Genomic DNA, 27,306 nt, shown 5'->3' on the forward strand with positions numbered 1-27,306 from the left:
ACCTACAAATCTAAAGGAAATGGAGGGAAACAAGCATGAAGTGCAGCAACAGACCAAAAGGTCACCAACAAAAGGCCACTTAAATCACCCAATGAAGCAAGAGCACGGGATGAACCACCGCACACTTAAAAATCGCGAGTGCATCGTCTATCCCTCAGATGTTCACAGCTAAACTCGACTAGCATCCAGACAGCAGCGGAACTAAATGCTCTCAGAAAATAGTTCGAGAAGTTTCGGACAAATGCATATAGATGTCCTTGGTGAGGATTTGAAAATACAAAGTAATGCTTAGAAAAGAAACGCAGCAGCCACGAGCCAACAGAATCATCAACAGACACACAGTTATCAAAGCTCGAGGACCAGACATACAGTCCGCAAACTCTGAAGTGTCCCTCCCACCAGGTTTACAACAGGAATGTGAAGTCTGCACATTTGTCTCATATAAAAGCCAACACATTTCCAATCACTCACAAGGTCAACTATACAACAGTGCTTCTCCCTTCAGCTCCTTTATATGCTGTGCTGAATTATTCAGTCACACAAATTCACAGCTTTTACACATGTAAAACTCTGCCCGTATGAATATTTAATGGCTTACACTTAGAACAAACTAACAAACAAGCACTGCCTGTCGTTACACATTACTCATCTTAAAAAGAAAAGAAAAAAAACAAAACGCTGACTTCCAGAAACAACCGACAAGATTCAGTTGTTTTCGCGAGGTTCAAAGATTTACGATGAAGAGCATTTTTATGCAGTGACATGCATAATTCTGCCTGGTTTAATCTTTTCCTGCGGAGACAGAAGATATGAGATTTTACATCGGATTTAAGCGGAGTGTTTCACTGGGATCCAGAGTCTGCTTTTTTTTTTTTTTTTTTTTTTCCAAGTGCAACATTAGCAGCACATTTTAAACACAGAGAGAACAAATGCATCATGAATAATAGATGAAAAAAGACAGACCCAGTGGCACAGACCAATAATCTCAACTAAAGTATTTCAACTTGAGATAATAATAGATAATAAGATCAGTTGAAGAGGAAAATCAAATGTAAATTCCAGCTTAGAGAAAAATTAAAACGCGCAGGTTTCCACATTTTACAGATTGTTACCAGATAGCAACACCTGGGGCCCAGCGGCGAATCGACATTCCCAGACTAACAGCGGTTATGCCTGCATTACTCTTCCAAGCAAAAAAAAAAAAAGAAGTGAGAATTGAAACAAGTTAAGCTATAACTCTGAGCCTCGCAAAGACAGAAGTAGTACACTCAGACATAGAGCTTCTCATGCACACAGAGTGCTCAGGGCCAGGGAAGGAGGCAGAGCTCATCATCTGATAAGAGTGTGAGTGCAGTCCCTCGCAGGATAATTAAAGCAGAGACACAGCAGTGGGACTGCTGTGGAGAGGCATGCGTCATCTGCCATCGAGCTGCAAACCTACCAGCTCCTCATCAGCTGGATACGCTGAGGGAGGAGGGTGAGAGGAGGAGGGAAACAGCTGCTTAATTGGGGTAACAGAGATAGTGTGAGGCCAGGTGGGTCAGCGGTGTGTGCGTCTGGATAAGTCAGCGAGTGTGTTCTTATCTTTGGGTCTGTCATTCTACCTGCGACGCACATCTTCAGCGTTGGACTCTCTCCGTCTCCCTCGGCAGCTGCAAATGCGTCTTGGGACGCATCGGGAATACTTATTCGCTGTCTGTCCTCTGACTGCTAATTAAAGAGTGAACTGTAGATGTGCGCTCTTCCTTTGTCCTTGCACAGTGTGTGACATTGAACAAAATATCTACATACTGTACGCAGTTTACGTTGTGCTCCAATAGGGGAACTTCATTGCTGTTTATGTGTCATCTGCACGAATAATCACAGTTTCTTTTAACTAGCTCAATAGAGGACCACGGCTGTCACCGCTTAAGGCCGCTTGAGTCAGGCGAAAGAATGTCAACCACTTCACAATTCTGCAGCTACAGTTTAATGTTAATTTGCAGATCGACTCCAGCCAGGTCAGCTACTCGCAGCTAACGCTCGCTGGGATCAACACATTTCACTTTGTCTACCGGCAAAACAGTCCAACCTTCATCACATACTGCAGTTATCATTATGGGAGTGTACGACACGACCTGTGAGTGTGTTTAACTGGTGCCCAATGTTGGCGGATGTTGGCAGGGTTTCTGGGTCAATATAAAGTGTAAGGTTTGATTCTCCTGCCTTGACTCGTCCTCATCAACATCACTAACCTTTATTCAAGACACAAGGGTCCATATTGACAAAATAAGAACAAAAAAACAACATTGCCTTCAGAGTTGTAAAGTTTAGTAAAATGCAATATACCGTCGTGGCTTAACTCTGAATCATTTTTTAAAACCCCAACATGCACCCGTCTATTGTCTTTGTGTTACAATATGGAATGAGTTCCCATGTAATTTCTTAAAGGTGTTTAAATTCCCTTTCAGGAGTGGTTTGATGATTAAATACCTGCAACACCAACAATGTTCCCAGCAGCCTAAACTCTACTGTGTTTATAGAGATTAGAAAAAGGTTTGCATGCAAACACACTGAATTTAAGACGCTGTAGTGAACATAATAACCACTAAATCTATCAAACAAAAGCATGTTAACGATGACTTTGCAAGTACGTTAACTTGCAGAGCTTTGCAATATAATCGGACAATCACCATATGACTAAAAGTTAATGATCAGGCCTCTGTCTTCATGCTAACAAAACAACGCTTTTCTCTCAGTCAGTGGAAATCTAAAGAAATAAAGGGATAAAAAAAAAAGAGGAATTTGTACAGTTAATATCCAACTGAAGAGGAATTATGGTTGTATCGATCTTCATGCACCAGATTATAGGTCCTTCACCTAATACACCTGTCAAAATATAAAAGTGTGAAAGATATTTAGCCAACTTAAAATACAATTAAAAAAAGCAATTCCACGACTTTTTTAACATCTCAATTAACTCAGTTTAACTGAGTTTTTTTTCAAAATGTTTGTATTTCAGTTGAAACGAGGCTGTGGTTATTAGTGCTGTGAAAGATCACACTATCTGCTGAAAAAAAAGAATGTGAACGCCACTCCCAATTGTCTTTTCTCAGTCTTGTGCAGCAGTGGCCATATGTCGTTGTGATGAGCAGCTTTCTGATACCAGCTGAGCCCAGAGCGAGACCAGAGACAGCTTTGGGGAACTGGAGCTGCCTTCCATCTCACGGAGGACATCGTGGGAGCTGCGGCAGGGGTGAAATTGCTAAAAAAATAAATAATTGCCACTTGACTCAACTAGGAACTCAAATTAAACATATACTGCGGACAAAAACCCAAGCTCATCAATAGCAAAAACACCTCACTACCTTACCTCCTAAAGTTAGTAGATATATATTTCAGAGTCACTGAAATCTGTTGGGTGCCCTGCAGCAAACGCCTACACAAGAGTACATATTGGACAATTGAAATGTTTCGATTTTACTCAAGGGGTCAGTTTTTTACTTAAAGTCTTATAAATATTCAGAAAGCTGAGCCTCATCAATAAGGTGGCCTGCTGTGCAACATGTGACTCTACAGTACAGTCAAATGTGCAAAAGGAGGAGAGAAGACCCTAATGCAGATTTATAGTAAAAAAAAAAAAATAAATTGATTCATTCCAAAGAACTGTAACAAAAAGCACGGCTAGGCCGGAATTAAAACAAACCTAAACCTGCAAAACAAAACCTAAAGAATAGACAAAAACCTGACTGAGAACATCGGTGACAGTAGCAAATCTGACTTTGACAACTCGACTTTAACATGAATGTCGGCGACAAGGATAAACCTGATTGAAAAACATAAGTGACGGTGAGGATCTGAAAATGAGCACGAACAAACCGGGAGACTAAGGCCCCGTTTACACGATAGGAAGACGCAGATATTTTCCTGCGGTTTGGCCTCTCATTTACACCAAAACCCCGTTTTTAATCACAGAAAACGATTATTTCTAAAACCTCCGGCCAAAGTGGAGATTTCTGATAACGCCGGTTATGTGTTGCCATGTCAACTGGGAGCAACAGCGTTTTAGGTTCTTAAACGTCACATTATGCGCCAGAAAATGCTTAACGTCATGCGAGCGCCTTATGTTTACAGTTTGTTTGGCTACTGATCAGGATCATCATGGATGATGTTAAAGTTCTACTAATTTTTACGATTCTGGCCTTATTGCATTTGCCACCCCAAACCTGCTCGCACAGTTCAAAATAGAGGAGCACCACTCTTCCGTGGCCGCTCCTGTGTCCAGTATCCACTGACTGACTATATTTCCCTCTTATTGCCTTCAGTTTTGTTGTGATATTTGCTCGCGTTGTTGGTGTCGATTCTGAGGATTTTTATTGGCTTGCATGGCTTTATTCCTTTCCCTACACTGCCGCCAATAGGTTTGGCATAGTTATTATGGCGCTTGACGGCGTATTTATGCGGGTTGATGTAAATGACAAGTTTTTTGAAAACAATGTTGTGTGCACGATGTTATTATTGAAAACGGAGGGGGGGAAATGTTCGTTTCTCTAAATACCCGGCCACGTGTAAATGTGTCCTAAATACTGTGGAGGGTGATTGGTGAGTGAGTGCAGCTGATGATAATGAACACAGGTGAAGGGAGAGAAGCTGATGGCAGGGCAGGCGAAAGACTGAGGAAAAAAGTGACATAACATGGCAAAACTAAAGACTAGACAGAAACATTAAATGCAGAACATGATATGTTGCCAGCAGAAAAACAAATAGGTGCAGTAATTTATCCAAACATGAATGTATGAATTTGTACAATTATAACTGAAAGTCAATATTTTTTATGAGCAACTTCACTCTTCACTTCAACAAACTTTCTGTCATTTCTTTAAGCAGTCTTCAGGAATAGTTCTCCAGGCTTCTTGAAGGACATCCCAAAGATCTTCTTTGGACGTCGGCTGCCTTTTGTTCCGTTCTCCATCAACATGATGCCACACTGCTTCAATAGTGTTGAGCTCCGGGCTCTGGGGAGGATTCATCCCTCCATCAGACCTGTTGCCACTGATTTTCAGTCCACTTCTCGTGTCATTTGGCATAGCTCAGCCTTTTCTCCCTGTTTCCCTTCCTTAAGAACGGCTTCTTGACAGCCACCCTTCCATGGAGCCCATTTCTGATGAGGCTTGGGCCAAGAGTAGATGGATCAGCTGAAGATCCAGATGCATCTCTCAGGTCCTGTGTCAGGTCTTTCCTGGATTTCAGATACTGTTGATCTGCTGTAGATAGTTCATTTTTTTAGGCCTGACACTTCTTCCTTTGCCCTCCACTTGTTCAGTTTCCTCAAATGTTTTCAAGACACACAGCACACCATGCTGAGATATGAGACAAGTTTCCAACTAATAGCTGTTTGGGATCACCTTGTTGGTGCAAAAAAAAAAAAAATACTATTTTATGTCTGTCAAACGTAGCCATTTTTTGTACATGCAACAAAAGAAATGGGAACAAATGATGAGTCTTTGTGACAGGCTGCTAGTAACAAAGCGCCTAAAGATAAAATTTGAAATTGGTTCTTTGCTAAGTTGTCTGTTGTGTGTAGACTCAATACTGGTTTATCTCTTAAGGTAGATGTCTCTGAGGAAAGTGAGGACCTGTTCTCATTGACTGTGTCTGTGCTAAGAATACTCAACAGCTATGAATAACTAATGACATGACAGCAGTTGTGCAGTGTGTGTAAATGTAGCCATCATTAAATAGGACTGACATTTATGGAGTTGCAGTATTGTCAATGTAATAATCAAAAGGTGCTTAGGGTTAGGGTTACCCTAGGGTTAGGGTTAATAATGTTGCATTGACCACGATTAAAAAGGACACGAATCTGTCGGCAAGTTATTGTGGTGCATGAAAGAGTTCACATATAGATGTAGCTTTAAAAAATATCAGAGATTTGCAGAAAGTGCTTTAATCACTGCATTCATCTCGCCCTCATGTTTGGTATAGACTGAAGGTTTGTGAATTCTTCCGCGAACAACAAGACAACAGGCCAACCACCCCACAAATTAACATACGGCCAGTCATGTGGAGCAGCTTTTAGATCTGCAGAGCTGATAAAAAATAAGGTAAAACTTTATCGCGAAGGAAAGTTTTGAGGTCTGACTCCTAAAAGTGAGACTGATGATATTTCCAGACGGGGCTTTTGTCATTGTCCCCGAAGAGTTTCACAACTTCACTAAACTCCAAAAAAGGGTGGAGAGGGGAGGAAAAAGTACAAAGAGGTATAACTCCTTCAACATTTGTAGGATTTTGAACGTGTTTATTGGTTGTTATTTTCTTATTTTCACTTTGAATTTAAAAGACTTTAGTGGGTCAATCCAAGTCCTACCACATGGCTGTATTTTGGGGCAGGGTACTTTTCATTCAAACCTGGAAGAGTGTTTGGTTTGAAGCCATCCAACTGTACCCCAGACTCACCCCTTTAAGTGCCCATTGGTTAATACATCAGTGTGGATGTATCTGATTGGTTGGTTTGTATTTTTTTCCTTCTTGCATCTGCGTGGCCGTTGTTCGTGTGTCTCTTCTGTGCAGACCAAAACACACACACACACACTTCCTCTGCCTTGTGTGGATGATGGCCGAGAGGAAAAAGCTGGATGCCCTGATAGCGCTTTATTCCAGGATTAGCCTGTTTGTCTTGGTAAGCCACGTTAAAGTGAAGTCCAGTAGTCGAGGTCAGACAGGAAGTGGCTCTTTCTGAGGCACCAACAGCCTCTGTCGGACACACTTCACAGGCTTATGACTCCCGCATTTAAATGACGAATCACTGCCCTTTACTCATGGGTGGTAAATGCTATGAGCTAACATTTCACAAAGGAGAGAAGGCTGAGACCATCCATACTTAACTGCAACAGCACAATAACTTCATTGTTCCAAGAATAAACAATTATTTGCTCTGTGCTAAATTTAAAGAAAAGCTCTTGCAGTATTTACTCGGTGCTTTGTTACATTCCTGATACACAGAGGATGTTGAATGAGGTCTGGAATATGAATGTGAAATAACTCAGCAGGCATTACTGAACATAGAAAATGTCATGGTGGAACTTAAGGGTTTGAGATCAACGTTGAACTCACATTTCATTCAAACTTCCAGAGCTTTCAACCACTAACCATGTATTTGTATTATGATTTAAAAAGTCTTGATATACTCAACTATATATATATATATATATATATATATATTCAAAAAATGTTTTTACCATGAATCACAATGGCCGGATTGTATTTATTCTGTGATTGACATCATATCAAGGGCAAGTGAGAGTTTGCAAATCAAAAACCAATTGATGTATACAGAGTCAAAAGTACGCTGAATAGATATAAACTGTCTAAATGGTGACATTTACATAGTACATATGACTTATTAGTATTGGGCCTCTTCCAGCTGACATTATAGATCAAAAAGCAAAAGAACTGAAAATGATCCATTATTATTTTTATAAACAGATGCACATTATCCTTTGAGGTTATTTTTAGTAGTAACCAGTGTCTTCTGTTATCTCTGGGTCAAAGTCCAGGATGGGAACTGTGGAGCATACCCAAACACCTAAAGCTGGTCTAACTCCGGTTAAGGCGACAGATGCGAGTAATTCAACACCCGACTGCATTATCTGATTGTAAAGGTTGGTTGTGATGTGACGGACAGAATCATTTTTCTTCGAGGATCGTGTAAACTCGTTGTACATCTGCTGTACGGGACTGACAGTTCAATTAATACATGAACTCTTATTGTAACTCCTGAGAAACCACTCGGGCTTTAGCAAATTAGAAAAGTGCCATGTGACATATTCATTTGAAAGATGTCTTTGCATTTAAAGTACAGTTCATTGTAAATCAAGAAAAAGTCGAGTGAAAATGCTTCAACAACCTCTTCTATTTTCCACCTGCCACCCAGACACGTGCCACAAGACTTGAAGGTGCATAAAGTACATGCAAGAACATGCGGCTAGCAAATGACATTTTCCTTTCCTCTTTCTTTTCTAAGCTCAAGGGAGGAAGAATATAATTACTAGCAGGAGCGGAAAGTCTCCCTTATTAACCGAAGACTGTCACAGTGAGATCTGATAAGCTTCAATAATTTTGTGGCCTTGCCTGGCCCTTAGGCTCTGTGCCAATTATGAGAAGAAAACCAAACAAGTAAGTGGATGACCCCTGGCGATCTGAAGATGCCCACAGACATGAAAGTAGATATTCAAAGGGCAGATCATAGTCTGAATTATCAAGAAAGGTGACAAAGTTAATTGCTGCCGCGTTATTCTGTGCACAGACACACGCAAACAGATCCACAAGTCCATGCAGTACATAAGAAGGCAAGAGTTAAAAAAGTGGCATCCAACAAAAGCTGCCATCTGGAACAGTCGGTATATAGAAATATCTTGATTTCACCTGAGAACGCGTTGCTATGGGAAGGTAATCAGTGTCGATCAAACAAACGCAGAGGCGTGAGGCAACATTTCCTGTATTTATATCTGAATCGAAGTGTGAATCAAATGATGGAACATTTCCCACGAGACATATTTGATTTGTCTGGGGACCGCTGAGGGAATAAATCTGCACAATACAGAGTAAGTGACAGGTGACATGATCTGCTCGGGATGTCACTGGATCATAGTGAATTAAGCCCTGGGTTATTCTTCTTTCCCGTCCTCCCGTTACAAGAGTATTACCTGACATTAAAGTGCGCGTGAGACGGACAGGTGGACATGAGTGTGATGATATTAAAAACCCAAAAGTCTCCGATCAAATGATGGTAAACGTTTTTGTACAAGGTGCCCCCAAAGAAGATGGACGGACATGTGCTCTCACCGGTGGCTGAAGAGATGCTACATAAGTGGATCGCTAGTTAGCAGGCATGTGCACTTTGAGCTTTCGGCCTATCTAAATAAGTGCTATATATCATGTGTAGAATTTGTGTGTGTTTAGTTTCTGGCGTATCTCTGTAATCTTCTGCAGCACAAAGCCAGCCAAGCTAAGGTAAAACAAAGTATGGTAGATTCATAAATGTCTTAGTTTCAACACCAGGAAACGGCTTGTAGCTGCTACTGTTTTTTTTTTTTTTACCAGTTATGGACTATGGTGAGAGTCTCTCTTAAGAAAGAGAGACTCAATGGGATTACCTGAACAAATCAAGGTTAACAATAAAAAAAAAAACACTGTTTGAACTTGGAAAATCACTGTCATCACAAAAACTAAGATTCAGAGAAATTTCAGCTGACTTTTGGGGAACATCGGGCTGTGGAGCAACAAGCTATAAGAGACCGAGCTGAAGACAGACTCCATTTTTGGGGAGATGAGAGCAGTTTGTCTGGCACAGCAGGAGCAGACGAGGTCCATAATGATGCCATTTGGTCCTCCCACGGTGCAATGCGCACCATCGTACCGCCTGCTCTCTCTGGAATCTAGCAGCAGCAGATGCTGATGTTTGGATAGTTATCTCTGTGCGTGCGTCTGTGTGCTTGAATGACACATCCACCCGCCTCATTCAAAAAGAGTCTCCGCAGTCAGGTGCACGCATGTCATGGTCTAACTCCTAGAACCACGATTGGCTGGCCTGAGAATCTGATTGTCTCCTCTTATCAGGATTTATTAGCTTCTGTCTTACTTCAAGTGCTTCGTTCGATGTTACCTATTTTTGAAGATGTTACTCTTTAGTTTTGAAAATGGGTTTCTCCATAATTAAGGAGCCTAGTCTTGCACACCGTTTTGAAAAAGGCGAGGAAGGAGAGACTAGGACAATTATTGGAATCAAAGATAAGGGCTCTGCATTGAGTTGGGGAGAAGCATTCATCTTGTTTTGACTCAAAGACTGATAATGTGGAGGGCTGGAAAAGAAGCGGTTGTCTGCCGCGCAGCAAGCCAACTGAGGATGTCAGACAGCTTAACATGTTGATTTGACCCGAAATGCCAATGACAAGGGCTGGAAACTTTGTGCCATATCTGGATTCTCAGTCAGTGATTAAGGCAACTGAGTGTTGCTTTCTGGATTACATCATCACTGGTACACTGGTGTTTGACGCCTTATGGGAACAATAACAATGAGACACGGTGGCACGCTGTAAAATGAGAAGTACCCTGCGATAGAGCCTGAGAAAGGCCTGCATGAGGGGCTGGATCATGTTACATTCTCAGGAAGAGAAAAGTGGCTTTCCCCCGAAACACACCACAGCACTTAAATGATTCTAGCACCGCACAACACACACAGAGTCAGAGAGAGAAAACATTTTCTATGTTGTGATATGAAGCCACGTGTACACACCCTCTTAAGTCGTCACATACTGCTGCTGCTTTGTCAAGAGCCCTATGTATCAGTTTTAAACGCTTTTACCGTCCCTTTCCAGCACACAGGGAACTCCTAAAAGCTGACATATTGCCAGTTATGCTTCTGCGGCAGACAGCAACACCTCAGCTGCGCAAACAGTAAATTCTGGCTGTTCTTATTCATCCAGCCTTTACATTGACTTCCATTGTATTATACGGTTTGGTCTACCGTTATTATTCTTAAATGTTTACGTATTTGATGAAAGTTACTTAGGAGAGAGCTTCACGGACATTTGTTATGTCGCCATGATTGCTTGTACCACGACTGTTGAGTCACCAAATCAGAAGACCCCGCAAGCCCACAAACGATGCTTAATGTAACAGGTAAAACAGGGAAAATCTTAAATCATCTTCTGTCTGTGCTTTCGCTCCCCAACAAACACACAAAATGGCGAGCTGACTGATGACCATTCGCCAAGCGGTAAAACATGCATCTGTCACGTCACCATGCCCTACCAAGACGCCCCCCAGCATCCTCTGATAACATCCTGTCTGTCCCTCTCACGGAAAAAAAAATAAATGCATATCCTAATTAGCGAGGTCACAATCCCAGAGAGAGCATGTAGGGGTGGGGTCATCAAAAAATAAACAAAAGAGCTCTCAGAGGCGGGAAGTGACAGACAAAGTTCACTGTCCCCAGAGGAAGGGCTTAGTTTGTTGTTTGGTCTTTGATATCTCCTCCAGCCAAAGCTCCACAGACATGTATTTCCACGACGGCCCAAAGAGAGTTTGGAGCTCTTATAGCAGATTAAAAAAAAAACAACAACTGTATATTGGTGCGATAAATAAGTGTGGTTGTGATATTTACTGGGTACACGTCTGAAGAGACAAACAGAAGAGATGCAGCCCCTTGTGTATTCAGTATAAGCTATCAAAAAGCCACTTGCAGATGGATTATTCAGAGGGACATCAGGATGATGAATCTTAATCTCTGAAATGCGAGGAAATGTTTCCGGGAAAACACCAGTTTGCTTAGCTTTATGTTGGCAGAGGGCCAGGATAGATGACCAAAGAAAAAAATGTATACAGTCAATATCAAGAAATTATGTAAACATCCATCTGTAGTCACCCTGTTATGACATCCCGGATGAAGGTTTTAAGAAGTTTTTTGCTCCTCTTAGTTTCTTCAGAGATACATAAAAATAAAGGAGGGAGCCGCATTGTATTCCACGAGGTTAAAAATGCAAACTGATCCGAAAGGTTTTCCCCCAGTGAGGTTCTGTCTGCTTTTTCTGTATCACCTCTCCTTTCCCAGCTTTAGAAGTCAGGAAAAAAAGGGTTTGTTTTTAAATGTTAATGCCAGCGTGGCTTTGGAAGTGACAGTTCAGAGCTAAAGGAGAAGTCTTAATTCTAAGAGCATATGCACAGGGCACTCAAAGGGAAAAACCATACCTGACATGTTTCACACTCGCAGGATTTGGTACCAATTTCACCTTCACGCTGGGAGCATAAAGTCCACTTTACAGCACGGTGAACAGTGCAAACAACAACAGATGTTTCATTACCAGGATGTGTTGTCATCAATGAAATGGAAAGCAATGGTAGTTTGAAGTTACCTCATGCACTTTTCATTTTGTGCTAATTTATATTTTATTCTTAACCACATCCAAGCTGAAAGCTCGACATGGTTACTGTGCAGATTATGATTTTATGATTTTTGGCCTTGCTACCCATCAGCTATCAGATAATAAATAGATATTTCCAAATAGATAATACGATAATGCTGCTTGCATGTTGATGCATCAGTGCTTCATCATTTTGTTTTCTGCCCGATTTCTTAAGAGTATTTAGAAAATTATTCTTTAATACATTATAACTGTGCTGGAAAGTGAGCTTTTATACTTTATTGATATTTTATACTTTTATTGAATTCAATTACAGTTCAAAGACAATATTAGTATGTTTCAAACTAAAGTAAGTGTAGAAAGCCCTGCACGAGTCATACAGGCAACATACTTGGGAGTCATGTGCAACTCCATCGCCAAGCCTCTCAAACCCCGAAATGCGCAGATATTTGCTTGTAGAAGCTGATAATGGACCTAAATACCTGCATAAATATGTGTAAATAAACAGTATTATGGGTAATAAAGGCTTTAACTTACTAACTAACTAACTCCACCTTAACCAACTATACGATTCCAGCGCTGCTTACATGTTAAAGCATCAGTCCTTGCAACGCTTCCATGCAGTAACATTTCAACAGAAAAGATTATTAAAGATTATTATGCTTTCATCTCCACTATTTTGAGAACAATCCTGAGATATCTTTACAGAGTAAAAGACATCGAGCATATAAACTATTCAAAAATGTGTTGCTATGCTATTTTTATTCCACAAGTGTCGACATGGCGTAAATGTGCTTCTGCTTTTCTAGACCAGCTTCGTCTTCGGTTGACTCGCTGTGTCCACGGCATTTTGCCGTTGTCCCAAATAATTATGGCTCTGAATACAGAGTTTAACTTGAGCTCAGGAACGTGGTGTGGTTCCCGTGTCATAATGAGTCCCAGACGTAATGTAAGAATAATGAAGAGTAATAATAGCAATTGTGTCACATAATTACATTGTTACATGTAGACGACGTGGGCCTGTAGGGGGTTCGGGTCAGCTTGGCTATAACTGGCATCTGTGAATAGATTACTGAATGAACACCCTGAGACAAGAGCCTATTTTCATGCTGTAATTATAGTTGTTGGTGGAGAGATAATAATCATATCATGCTACAGCCTCTATTGCTGCCATAAAGACAGACATTACCACATCAATGCATTTTCAGCAGTTACACTGACTGTACAGAGCAGCACTTTTTCTACTGCTGCTGCCTGTGAATGGACAATGTTCCCACTGTCGCATCAGTTGGCGACAGAATAAATGACAGACCGATGTGCAAGAAACTAAGTTTCAAAGCAGAGTTCATGAAGACTATTTTCAACTGTCCCAAATGATGGCACAGTTCCAACTTTTCCGCTTTATGTGCAGAAAACATAAAACCGCTCATCGGTGGAAACCAGCGGAATGCTGGCGTTATTTCCTCTGGGGCCATTTCTGGAAAGAAAAGCGTACATGGCGACAAATATCAAATAGATTTCACAGAGAGTAACACTCAGACGTTGTGTTGCGAGCGTGACTGCAAACATTTTGAATATGTGTGTGTGAGGGCAGGGGTGTTTTCATGGGAGCTCATCCTCTCATCTCTCCTGCACTCAGAGTTGATTGGGTTAGATGGCGAAGCAGCGAGGACTCTTTGCTAAGCCTCAACACCCTTAATCCTATCAGTGTTCAAAGGCAGAGCTGAAGATAAGGCTCCCGAAAGAGACGAGCACATCTGGTGTCGGGGTGGAGGGATGGTGGCGGCAGACGGACTGGGAGTCAATCACATACAGCGCCCTGACATCCACCTGCAAACACGTGTAACTGATGAAACTTTGCCAGCAGCTATAAATAACAGCGGTAAACACGCCACTGATGTAAATCACAGGCACAGTGAGAAATATTAGCAGCGCCCGTGTTGTCAAGCATTATCAATCATCAGGCAAGCCGTCAGCCTGTCAGCGGAAGACGCGCTTTTAATGAGATGGAATCGGATTAAATCAAACAATGTTCTCTCTGAAAATGGAGAAGAAAAAAGTGGCATAAAACACAGTTAAGAAGGAGCATTAGAGCACATAGTGACAGTCAATTAGCGCTAATTGAAGAAGACGTCTGTGCATAACGTACGTCATTCTTTAATGAGTCTAATCCATCGAGACTAAGGTTTCGCATATTTTGCCAGAATCATTGAAAATGGTATTGAATGCAATTCTTTTTTTACTTTTAAATTGCTAAAACCCTAAAAGAGATTCAAAATGCAGGATTTTTAATGGCCAAAAGATTAAAAATCTACAGCCATGTTAGCTGGACTGAGGCTGCTTCAGAACAGCAGAAATATGTGAAAATGTCTCTATAAATTCACAAGTATAAGAGGAGGATGGGAATGTCTTTAGTTTTGCAGGCATTTGATCATAAAACATGTTGGATAAACTGAAATTCTGACCCAATAAAATGACAGATTATCAGTCAATATCATCATCAGAAGGGGAGGGGGGTTAAATGTTTCTCTAGATAGGTTTCTGTATGTGCAACTAGAGGGCAGAAAGCATTGCTCAGCAGAGTTTGTTTGGCAGACTCTTAAACGGAGATGGCAAAGGCAGTAAATTTTACAAATCACCCGAAAAGATGGATGGAAATTCCTCCAAATTTCAAGGGTGTCGCAGCTTATTGCCAGGAGGAGAAGAAGATTGTGGATCCAGGCCAGTAAAAAGGCAGGCTGAAGTAACTTCGAGTCCAAAAGGCAGCAGTCTGGTTTTTTTGCCCTCAGAACACAAAACTCTTGATCCTGTGCCACAAAAAACTCATCTTTTAACAACTGTATTGTAAAAATATAGGCACTGAAGGATTTGCATGCAGACAGACTTCCCTCCCTTTTGTAAAATTACCGAGTCACATTCTCATTATGCATCAAGCCGTGCAGTAACTCACTTAGAAATATGACACCAGCTCAGTCTGAGACGGTGGCTGGGACTGATTACATTGTTCAATAGAGACCTTGAGAGCAGAAACGCAACCTACATGAAAATAGAATGTTTAAAAAAATCTGGTAATTTCATTCAGAAATGTTGTCAGCTCACATTTCCCACAAGGTTACATTGAAACGCTTAACGAAGAAGTCGTGTTTTATGATTTAGTTATTAACAGTTGAGTCAACAAGAATGTACAAACAATGAAAACGTATGTTTGTTTTTTTTAAAGAAGAATCCTGTGACCACTAACTACAGTTTTAATCCCTGGACACGCGCACATACAGTACTGTTTTTTTAAGCAGGAGACCTGACTATAGGCCTCCAATCTAACTTTACAAACAGTGAGCAATGCTGCTAGTGTTGCTAAAAAAATCCTAAAAAGATACGAGGAAGTACATCGTTGCGTGTCTGCAAAGACTTACTGCAGAGAGTGCTAAGTGTGGAACCAATTTCAAGGCATCAGAATGATCTGAAGGGATTCTGAAAGGATAAGTATGCCAAAAAAAAAAAAAAAAAAATCACACACTGCACTCCGACTCCAAGTGGTAACCCATGAAGTTACCCATGAGAAGTGGTGTGACGTGATCTGTTCTGTCAGCATGAGCAGATGTTCTGTCTGCCATATCCTGAACGCACAGACAGTGACTGTGGCACCAACACAGAGCTGTCTGGGGCACAGCCTCAGAGGCTTTTCCCATATTTGTAAAAGAGGAAACGTTGAGGAAGCTTCGTGTGTCGATCGAAACGGGACAATCTGCCGTTATTTCAGCGTCACAGAGTAAGGTCGGGGCGCTGAAGGTACGGCTGGGCGGTATTACCAGCTCATCTGACAGGAACCGCTCAACTCGGTAAAAGGAACAACATCTGCCATATTTAAATAAAGGCGAACAGTCCAGAAAGCTTCATGAACTTGAAGGGTTGGCGCTGTTAGTTAGAGCCCAAAAAGCTAACTGTATGCACTTTCAGTTTCACAGCATCACAGCTGGTAGCAGCAGGTTCACTTTAAAATATCATGTGCCATGTTAGGCAGCTAGGGCCTAAAGATTTTAGGACAATCCCTGATCTGAATCGCAATATTATTTGAAGATTTAACGGAAGCTGTGATCAACTTGTGAGCTGTACACGCAGCTCTCTGGTAACAAATCCGTCAGTTCAAATGAAGCTTTGGCCAAAGTTCAAGAAAGAAGATCTGATCCATTTCATTCACTCTTTTTTTTTTTGCCTTTTGGGCTTTTCCTCTGCTTTCCTGCTATTCCCCTCCTTCGCAAGTTGTCGCCACTGCTTTGGTCCGACGGTCTTCCTGCTTCCTTTCTCCCCCACGCGATCGTCCTCTTTCCTGCGTTTTAAATGCCACCTCCGTTGTCATTCTCCTTGTAGACCACACATCGCACACAGCCCACCTCCTCCCCGGCTCCACCTTCTCCAAGACGGAGCAAAAGCTTTCACAATGGTTATTTGTACACCAACACATTTGTGTGAACCTTTCATTCGATCTGTTCTGACTGAACTGGCAAATCCCTGCATCCTTTATTCGGAGTCAGTTCACCATCAAAATTGAACTACAGAGAAAGTACAGAAGGTTTGTAATCGAGGGAATGAGTGGGAACAGCAGCATTTAAACATAGACGTCATTACTCCGAGAACCTACTGCCAGAGAGTAAAGGGCGCAGTGAAAATGTTATCCTGAGTAAGAATGGCAGCAATTCCTGCTAAATTCTTGCAAGAAGCCAATTTCAGGTTGCAACATAATAGCCGTCCTCTCTTTAAAGGACCAAGCTGCTGTATCGAACCCCACAGTAATGCTCCCCTCACGTCAACACCTGTTTGATCCATAACTGAAGCGAGAGTCAAAACGTCAACGCTGCTCCTTTCCAGGTAAGAGCCTCCATTTTCTAAATCGAGCCATTGTGTGCACCGCGGCCTGCCCCACTACCCAGCATCCATCGGGACAATGGACAATGGGGTCCAACTCCAGTTACCGAGCACCTGCACGCTTGTGTGAAAAGCAGAAACGGGAGACAGAAAGTCCCACGCACAGTTCAGACCCACTCTGGCCCCTTCACCAGCCACCCCAGCAGGTATCCAGTTGCAGGAACGATGGGCGTGGTTCCAGCTACACTCTGGCTAAATGAACAATCCCTTCTCATCTGACTACAGTCTAAGTTTCCACGAAGAAGCTTTGCAGCACCTTAATATATCCATCACCCACAAAAAGGCTTAAATCATTAATCTATGCCTTCTGAGCTGCTGAGGCCACGTCGACGTGATAGATGCAGCCGACTCTTCGGACACTTTTCCACAGTCTGGGTTATTTTTTTTCTCCACCCTGTCTCCACAATAGAGGCTGCCGTTCATCAAAAAGCCCTGAGCCTTTGTATCGAGATGCAGAGAACACAGAATATTTATTTTGGGGGCTAACAGTTATCAGTGGATTGATCGCTGTGGTCTGGAATTGGTGCTGGGTGGAGTAGAGAGCATCAACAGGAAGGTGGAATGTACTGAAAGGCCTTATCTGGGAGCACCAGGCTGCTGGGACGGGAAGTGGAATGTCAGGAGGGGATGAGGGGAAGTAGTCACGGATGTAATGTGCAAACACACATATAGACAATCGGGCACAAATACACACAAGCGTATAGCATTTTCTGCCTAATCTGTAATGCAAGTGAGACAGATAACTTTTTTATTTCTGCCATCTTCCAATTCTTCTTTCTTCACTCTCTGACTTCCTAGTTCCTCTCTTTCTCTCCTGTCTTTATCGGAGGGCTTTCAAATTGAAAGGGAAAGCAAAACAGCAAAACAGAACTATTACGCTGCTCAGGGTCTCGTGAATGTCAAGCCAAGGCATTTGCTCACAGAACGATAAGACCAGGTTCAAGTTCTGCAATAATTAAACAATGTTACTGTAAGCGGAGAATGCATCTAGACTCAAGAAGCTGAAATCATCAAACCTTTAAACATTTCAATTACACACCTAAATCAATGCTTAAAGTTCTTCTTTGCGGCCGACAAAGAAAAAGCGCTTGGACCGAGTTCCGTGTGTTAAACTTCCACCTGTTGATTTTACATTCTGATTCACGATACAGAGTCAGTTGGTCAGTTAAGATCTCGATGAAGCCAGGTGGGAGAAGAGTGAGAAATGAGAAAAGCATTCAGTGTCATCCTTTACTCTTCTGTGGAAAAGAAAAAAAAATAACTACCCGCTAGTTGAAAAATAAACAGATAGGGAAGTGCAAAGTAAGCGTGAGACTGGCGTGTTTGGATATTAGGAGAAGGAGTGTCCCCATAAGAAGCGAGTCTCCTCTGATCGTTTTTGGTTGCTTCGTCTTTGTCCGTGGAACCGTAAACTGAATTCTGTCTGTGGGTGGCAGTGCCCTGCCAGGTGACATTCTTTTAAGGTACATAGAGGCGGAGAAGTGGCGTTTGCTTGTATGATTGGTGTTAGATAGCTGGGTGCTGGGTGACGGACAGATTGTCACCATGTGGATTTGCCTGCTGACTTCATTCATAGTGTACATATGTGGGACTGAGTGAAAGTGAGCACACACATCATAGGGAGGACGCGTTTGGAAACTTTGTGTGAAAACACCTACTGCCTGAAGTAAAACTCTTGTAATCTGCTTTACGGCTCCGTCTCGTGCTGGATGAATGTCGCCTTTGCTTCTTTCCTCTTTCTTAAACGACAGCAAAATCATACAGAATCCTTTCCAGCGGAGAGTCCCTTCATTTATTATTTACATCTTGTGATGTGCCATTGTGATTGTATGTACATTACCTAAAAGCTTTCCTCTAAACAAACAGCCGGGCTGTTATGTACAAATTTACTGTTTCTACACTGAAACCGTTGGAAACAAAGCACGCTGTGCCAGAGTGAAGCCAACGTTTATTCAGCCAAAGACCAAATATAGTTTTTCTTCCTCTAAAATTACAAGACAGAAAGAAGGAATAAGAGAAATTCAGCCATTGTTACTCAGGACAGGACGATCCACATGTACACAACACAATGTGCACAGGTGTTAACTGAATGCCTTTCCAAAGAATATATAGCTCCTGTTTTCAATTTGTGTGCAGTTGTCTGTGGCCATGACCTCACCGGACAAAGACTCCCTCTCCTCCCAAAACCAATGAATTATTTTCAAAAAGCAACATTTCATCTGTGTGCATCTCCTCTCTGCTCCACAGGCTCACGTAAGTCAGCCTGCAGCAAACCGGCCCTGCGCCACTGCAGACTGGAGGTTAGAAAGCGTCTAAGCTGTAGTGTTGCCTGGCACCTTCTGCACCGGTTTTATTATCCCGTGAGTCAGCGTTAAACCAAGTATGAGCACAGCGTGATAAAAGTGGCTTCAGCTCGTCTGGTCTTTTCCGTGTCACACGTCTCTTGAGGATTTAACCCCATTAGGGCGCAACTTGTGTCAAGCGTTTCCCGAATGTGTTTTCAAAGGAACCTCACAGGAATCTTTGGCTTTTTATTTCATTTATTTATAATTAGGAATATATTCAACTGAGAAGGCCAGCCCTCACAATCTTAGTGATCTGTGAGATTGCCTTATGCCATTGAAAATGAACAGTATCTTAAACCTCAGCACATACTATAATGATGTAAATGTATATATATATATATATATATATATATATATATATATATATATATATCATGTGCAGGCAGAGTATATAATTCAGTAAATCTGACTATGGTTGGAGAGATATGTCAGTATGGCAGCGTTTATGTTTTTTTTAATCTCTTTTTGTTTCTGTTTTGGTCAAGCAAGACAGAGGAATTATGGTGACTTATTATATATATATATATATATAAAAAAAAAAAAAAAAAAAAACTCCGGGGTGATGACAAGTTCTCTTCAAAATTTCTCACAGGTAACTGTAAATGTAAATGTACTTTATTTATACAGCCCTTTACAGACGGTGTACCAAAGTACTTCACAGCAGGTAATAAATAAAGAGAAGACTAAGTAAAAACAAATAAAAACAATAAAAGAACAGTGAAGGCAATAAAATACAACAAAGTTGATTAAAATAAAATAAGATAAAAGTGCCATCATACTACTAGGTATTAAAAGCAATCCTAAATAAGTAGGTTTTTAGCCTAGATGTGAAGAGGCCCAGGTCAGAAATAAGACGCAGCTGGACGGGGAGCTTATTCCAGAGCCTGGGGGCAGCGATGGAAAAGGCTCGGTCACCCCAGGGTTTGAATTCTGACCTGGGCACTTCCAGCAAAAATTGATTTGTTGACCTCAGAGCTCTACCAGGATTGCGGACTGTTAAAAGCTCAGATAAATACATAAGGTGATACATTCACCTCTGAATCAAATGACACTAAGTACGGAGCAGTTTGAAAAGTGTCGTGAAGCAGAGGCTGGATGGGGATGACCGGCTGGGTTAATATAGTTGAAGGCAGGCCTTTTGTTTTTTTATGTTATTTATGTGTTTTAGACGGCACATTTTTAAAAAGTACACTTTAAGTAGATTTTTAAAAAGTTTAAAGTGCAGTTGAGTGCTTCTATAAATGTAAATGAGTACAAATTAGCTTAGTTTTACAGTTATTAAAGCCTGTTTGAAATCAGATCTTCTGTTCATCTGTTTCTTCAGTGCTTTACATAACGCTATGGCTGATCAAACCTATCTCTCGAGGTAACTTCTCTGCAATTATTCTTGTTTCTGTGTAGTGTCCAGTGTCAGCCTATGTTGTGAAAGACCAACGTAAATGATATGTAATCAAATAGTGATTGAAGAAGCTTCAGCTTTGTGAGAAAGCTGACAACATCCTTTTGTTCAGTTATGGAGCCAATCAAGCTAAGCTGCAGCCTAATGAGGCCTTATTTTCTCATTAGAAGTGAATGAGTCGCTGTGTGGGCAATGGACCTGTACAGGCTGAGAGCTCCCGGCCGGGTAAAGGGAACAAAGAAGTTTGCCAGCAAACTCTCCTGACACTCTTCTGTGTCATCTACACCTTCCAAACAAGCTTTGAAACCTGGCAACGGTTTCGTTTCCAACTCATCTTTAACCAGAAATGCCCGCAAAAGATTTTTAACAACTTCACTTAATCCTGTCCAGTCTAAATCCAGGTTATTAAGTTGTAGAGGATGCTGCAAGCTTTCACAGTCGTGGTGACAGTAAGCTGGAAAGCCCCCCCTCTGCACACACAGATGCAGGGGGGCTGTGCTGGAACAGACAAACATTCACTCACACACACACGCACACACACACAAACACACACACCTCTCACTGACACCCTGGTGTCTGTTGGCATTTGTGCCTGTGTGCAGGGCTGTCGCTTGCAGTGTGAAATAATGCATGCACTCCAGAGCAGGGCCACTATCTGGCATTTTATTTTCCTGGGCGGCCTGACGGTGAGGGCCAGCTTGGTAACAAGCCGCTCTCTGCCCTGAGAAAGAAAAAAGAAATAAACAGGATCCACACAACTCTGCAGAAAGGGCCGGTTAATGGAACCCACTGGGGCTCGCTAACTCCCTTTCCATAGTCAGAAAAAAAAAAAAAAAAAAAAGAGGGGGGTAGAGGGTTAAAGGACACACCAAAAAAAGCAATCTGTGAACACGCAGCAAGAAGTGCTGACGGAGCAGAAACCACAATGACGCCTGACAGCACCATGTGATGAAAATAACAACCGCCATTCATAATGCAAGACACTCTACCTTCCACTGAACCGAGCACTCTGGACTCTCCGGGATGTCGCTGTCCCCCCATCACCACTGGGCATTCTCCATTCAGCAGCTTCACACTTTCTGCTTCTTCCTACACAGATTACAATCGTCCAACATCAGGGATGCTCTCCTGGGAGCAGCGACTTTAATCATGCAATGGGTGGTGGTGATAGTGATAGCGCTCTCCACCCTCAGAAGTGAGTTGTTCGCACTTGATCTTCCCAGTAGGTCCTGAGGGCGGCAGGAATTACTGTGTTTGACTGTTAAACAAACAAACGATCACCGAGGAAGACAGGTAATAGAGTCGAGCCACGGCAGCTGAGCAACAGGAGCCTGTGATTTAAAAGTATGCTCTGGGCGTTTAGACTTATCACACACAGTGAAAACTCATTTAAACCTGCAGCATTTCTAATTCATGTGGCTGCTGTTTCTCCAAGGCTCACGTTAGCCATACAAGTTTCACTCGCCAGGACAATGAAAAAAGGGGAAAAGAAATCCATGCCGAGTCAAGTTCTGAACATAAAGCTGAACACTCAGATTGTAGGTTCTCTGTTTCTGCTGCTTTTGACACACTAACATACACATCAACCAGATTTTTCATTTGGCATCACAAATCTTCCTCAGTTTTAAGGAATGTATAGAAAATGACACAATCAAAGGAGTATTTGACAGATTTAAAAAGTAGTAAAGTGTTCTGGTCTCTATAAAAGTGACTATGGCCTGTTTGTTTCTTTTTGAACAGAACTCAAAACGCAGAAAAGGAAAAATAAAAAAAAATAAAACTACAGCTCCTGATCCCTGATAAGCCATGTCCACGTTCAGTTTTCTAATCAAAAGATTAAATAAAGTATTTATTCCTAATCTTTTTAGGAGTTTTTGATTTGAAGCACATTACCGGAGATCTGCTCCACCTGCTGTTTCACTGAGACTCACACTTGTTTCTCTTTATGTCTTTCGACTAACACAAATCCAGGGAGAAAGTTGTAAGCCACAGTTACAGTATTATCCCCACAAAACAATGTTGCATTCCAAAGTTTGGTGAAATTTCGTTGCTCACAGATACGTCCTGTTATTTGCTGCTTTGGGACCAAACACCAGCAACGAAGCTACAAGTGACCACAAAGACATCCACCTTTACCTCGCAGTGCTGAAACCTCGAGGTGTTAGAACTTTGGAACTTTCCCCATCATAAATCAAGGATTCATAACAATACTGTACTGTAACAACTTCGGAGGCTTAGGTTAATTTTCCTTTCTGGGATAAGTATTATCCAATATGGTGTGATTCAATGCAGTTACATTATCAGCCAGTATCTTGTTGCAAGCCAGCATCTTCCCCTGATTAACAACTGTTTAACTGTGTAACCCTACAGTTTAAGGACTTCTTGCACAGGCTACAGCAAACCTTGTAGTCACCCCTTCTGGCGGGCTTTAAACACCATGCAAACCATTTTGCATTGAATTTAACGACTAATTAGTTGCACCGAGGCTGCTAAACAGAACCAGCTACCGCTGCTTGCATCCGTGGAATCATGATAAAAGGATTTGTTAGTTCAGCTCATGATGAAAATGACTAATATTCTCATTGTCTGTGGCCTTTTCCAGACATTCCGTGGAAAACTTATGTCAGGGTTTCTGCTTGGCGAGAGACGAAACTTTAAAAGAACATCTTAAAAATGTTTCCTCTGGCTCGACATACAGACCGTAGGCTCTCGGGCTGGATGAAAAGAAAAGCACTGGCGTTATGCTGTATTTACCGCTGGCGGTCAAGGAAAATCCTTCATCACTTCATCAGATTACATTCTGATTAGGATTTTCCTTGATGTGCTGTGAATGGTTTGAGCGCAAAACAACAAGCTCCTCTGATTGTTCTTTTAGCTTCCCTAAATGTCTTTCTGTCAGTTCCAGCTCACCACAGCGGTTGAGAGGTGGCTTGGAGTTGCAGCACAAAACACAAACATTCATCTTAGCAGCACACAAGTTGCACCCACAAGTCCTGTGTGGCAGTTTGTGTGGTGTGGAGTGTAAAAAAAAAAAAAGAGGAAACAATTCTTTCTGTGGGTCCTGACCAGTGTTAGGGCGGGACGCAATAACACTGAGTCCTGGGCTGGCAAACCGATTGTGATCCCAACAGAAACAAAGGCTCAACTCCATCTCACGACAGAATGTTTCACAATGAAGGCACAGAACTGTACATCGGTTCCATTTTCTCTGCAGACACACAGCTTGTGTCACAAAACGGAAATTTGACACCTCACAACTTAGCAGTGTGGATATCGGACACCGTTGGTTCGGCTTTAAATGATTACAACGAGGAAGGGATGCTTTGAGATCCATCTCACACACTGTTTTCCACTGTCCTTTCACTTTTCTACTACGCTCTTATTTACGAATGATTCAGGCGAGAGACACTAAACACGGTTAGCTTTAGATTAGCGACACACATGTATCTCGGCCCAACACAGTAGCTACCAGGAGTGGTGGCTGATATTTATCAGGTGTGTCCTGGTTGTGTCCCATTAACTACGCTATGAAGCTTCATTTGCTTACATTTAATTCTGAAACAAAAACTGTTGGGCTATTTAATCACTGTGTTAAAGAATTTCTGCTCATTCAAAGATGTTTTAGAGCTATTATCTTTTATAATGCGTATTTCATTGTTTCCTTGGCATAAAAGAATAAATTAAATGAAATAAGCAATCGGTATCAGTTCAATTCTTATCTGTAACATCTGTATCGCCATTGGCTTGGAATTTCAGAGTTGGTGCGTCCCCAGTTTGGAGGTTACAATGGGCGTGGTTAGGGGTTAAATTCATCTATACTGCACATGGGTCATGGGTCGCTGCCCTACATACAACTGGCTGGTGATGATTTGCCATCTAACAGTTTCTGGCCATTGATTGTAAAAATGTGGGCAAAAACATTGATTATATGTTTTCTGGTGAGACTGGACTCGGCAGCTGGATCTAAGGGCAGGGCACGGGACTAAAGTAAAGTTGGAGCTCTGATGTAGGGGAGCAGGGGGATTGCGTCTCACACACTCGGGTGAAGGCTGCAGTGAGCATGCGTGTGAGGCATGTCAGTGCTGATTACAGCGTTTACTGAGGGCCTACTGGGCTGTTTCTGCCTTCACGGGTGCCTGACCTACCAGCTCTGATCAGGTTTCATCAGGGCTGGTCTGCTCACAGGACTGCAACCACTCACTTCAGTTCAGGTCTTAACTGGATGGTAATTCCTGCCATCCAAGCACACTTAAGGCTGAGTGTTTTTTTCTTAAATCCCTCATAATAGGATTTCTTTTAGCAAAGAATTTCTTATTAGCAGCATAAAGCTAAGTAAAATCACGTAAGCACACATAGTTCAGTGTAGTTTCCATGATCTTTCATGGCATAACCAGCAGATTTAAGGTTTGCACACTGTGGTATTTCATCACTGCAGCAGTGCATTAAAAAGGCCAATTCCTTCTAAAAAAAAAAAAGGAAAAACCCTGGATTATTTTTCCTCAACATCAACCAATCAATTGACGGATCAAAGTTAAAATATAAAGGCTAAATGTAGGGTATATGAACACAATCAGATCTTTTTAGCCAAAAAGCTATGAAAGAGTAATGTTATGATTACAATACTGTTTCCTTCTGAGAGAACAGATCAGTTTATGCACTTGTGTTTTTTTGTCAGTCTGCTCTTTAACACTGTTATATTTTCACCAACAACAATGTGACCTCATTACTTATGTATCACAACACACACACACACACACACACACACACACACACACACACACACACGCTGCTGTCTGGTCAAATACTTTGGCTTTGTCCGCCTCTCAGATTAAAGCTACCAGGCTAATTTGCTGCTGTGTCACAATTCCTACATAATCCGGTTCTAATCCTCACCGACTCGATTAAACAGCCAGATCTCCAGCTCAGTATCAGGCCCTATTTGTCACCCTCACCATTTGTACACTCTCTCCTCCACTTTCTTCCTTCTCTCTCTTTCCATGCCCTCCTCTCCACCTCCTGACTCAAGCCTTGTGTTATCTTTCTTTGCCTCGTCTTGCTCTCCTCGAGCTGCCAGTTCTCTGTTTTATTTGAACCCCCCTTCTCTCTCAGTGTACCTAAGATGCTACTGTTGCTTCTTTCTTTAAGCTTAGATAAACTCAGGTCCTCCATGGCAGCTGGGCCACCATAAAAGCTGTTTGACAGACTATAGGTACATGAGCTTAAAAGTTCCGATTATTAAAGTAATGGGGATGATTAAGGTCAAGTGGTCTTATTATAATTTGCAAATGTCTTGTGCCACAGCTAATTTTTTTAAATATTGCCATGAAAACAGGAAATAGTGTCATGTCTGTTAGTTTTGGTTGTGTTTTTAGGTCCTGTTTAGTTTTTAGTTTTGCCCTGTTTTACAGTCTGGGTCTGTTTTAGGTTTCTGTCATGTCTTAGTTTTGTTAAGTTTCAAGTTCCTGTTTAGTTTTTGCCATGTTTCTGTTGCCCTGCCATCACCTTCACTCGCATCACCTGTGTTTTTTCCCCACAGTTGCACTCACTCACCAATCACTCCCTCAGTACGTAGTTTTCAGGTTTCCCATGCATCGGTGCCAGATCCTTTTTGTAATCCGGCTCAGCCAACCGCTATTTGTTGCTCCTTAAAATAAACCAATTAAGGAATATCTGCACCTTGTCCACGCCATGCACACTGCCATACGTGACAAATAGTTGCACTGATTTATTGAAACGTGCAAACAACGATGAAAATAAACCAATACATCGGGCAAAAATGATTTTATACAATTCTAACATACAGAAAAATAGTTCTCCAGGCTTCTTGAAGGACATCCCAAAGCTCTTCTTTGGATGTCGGCTGCCTTTTGTTTCGTTCTCTGTCAGGATGATCCCACACTGGGATAATGTTGAGGTCCGGGCTCTGGGGAAGATTCATCCCTCCATAAGACCTGTTGCCACTGATTTTCAGTCCACTTCTCGTATCATTTGGCATAGCTCAGCCTTTTCCCATCCTCAAGAATTTCTGCAAGCACTGATTGAAAAAGCATCCAATGTCCAAAGAAAAAGCTTTGAAACACCTGCTTTAAAAGATTATAAGAGGGTCTGGCTATTTGGAAGCTAAATATAAAAGAAATGAGGGGTGTCTCTAGATTTTTGCACAGTATTCTATCTTAATAGTATTTCAAATGCAGCCTCTTTCACTTATTAAGTGTATTTACACTGTGACATTTCTCCTTATCTCCCACCAAACAATCTTGTGTTCCAGTGTATAACCAGAAGCAATTCATGTATGAGCAGATGAAGCTGTAAGCTAACGTTTTTGGGTTTTTTTATAGATGTTTTCAGATGACACATTTTTTCACAGTTCCTCTAACAACAGAGGAAAGCTCACGCTCTTTCCATACTTAATAGAAACTCCTTTCCTTTTGTCTGGTGTTTTTAGCTCCTGGTTCCGAATAGCTACCCTAACAGTAGGCAATGTGAACAAACCCCGAAATAAAGCCCATGAAGCTATCTAATCCTTCTGTGAGCTCCCTTAACCCAATACCGCTCAGAAGCTGCCATTGGCAGCACAGAGCATGGTCACATCCACCTCTGTCATCAGCTGATATCAGCCTATCATAGCTACATCTGTGCCGATGTATGTTGGCAGCATGTGCTATAATTAATCACACAGACACACGTTTAAACTGTTTACACAATTCATTCATCAAAAGCTGATAAGAGGAATGAGCCA

General features: G+C 41.8%; 1 protein-coding gene across 2 annotated transcripts in view; it reads right to left on the reverse strand.

Moving 5' to 3' along the window:
- esama (endothelial cell adhesion molecule a) overlaps positions 1 to 27,306 on the reverse strand; it is a 60,171-nt gene that overhangs the window by 16,577 nt on the left and 16,288 nt on the right. The window contains exon 1 of one of the 2 annotated variants that reach the window (XM_075486513.1): positions 12,896 to 13,156. The exons of the other annotated variant lie outside the window; for it this stretch is intronic. The gene's annotated coding sequence lies outside the window, so the exon portion shown is untranslated. Of the gene's footprint in view, positions 1 to 12,895; positions 13,157 to 27,306 lie in introns of those variants that run through there. 2 annotated transcript variants of the gene reach the window in all.

Source organism: Odontesthes bonariensis, chromosome 16 (genome assembly GCF_027942865.1).
Source record: "Odontesthes bonariensis isolate fOdoBon6 chromosome 16, fOdoBon6.hap1, whole genome shotgun sequence".
Taxonomy (NCBI): Eukaryota; Metazoa; Chordata; class Actinopteri; order Atheriniformes; family Atherinopsidae; genus Odontesthes; species Odontesthes bonariensis.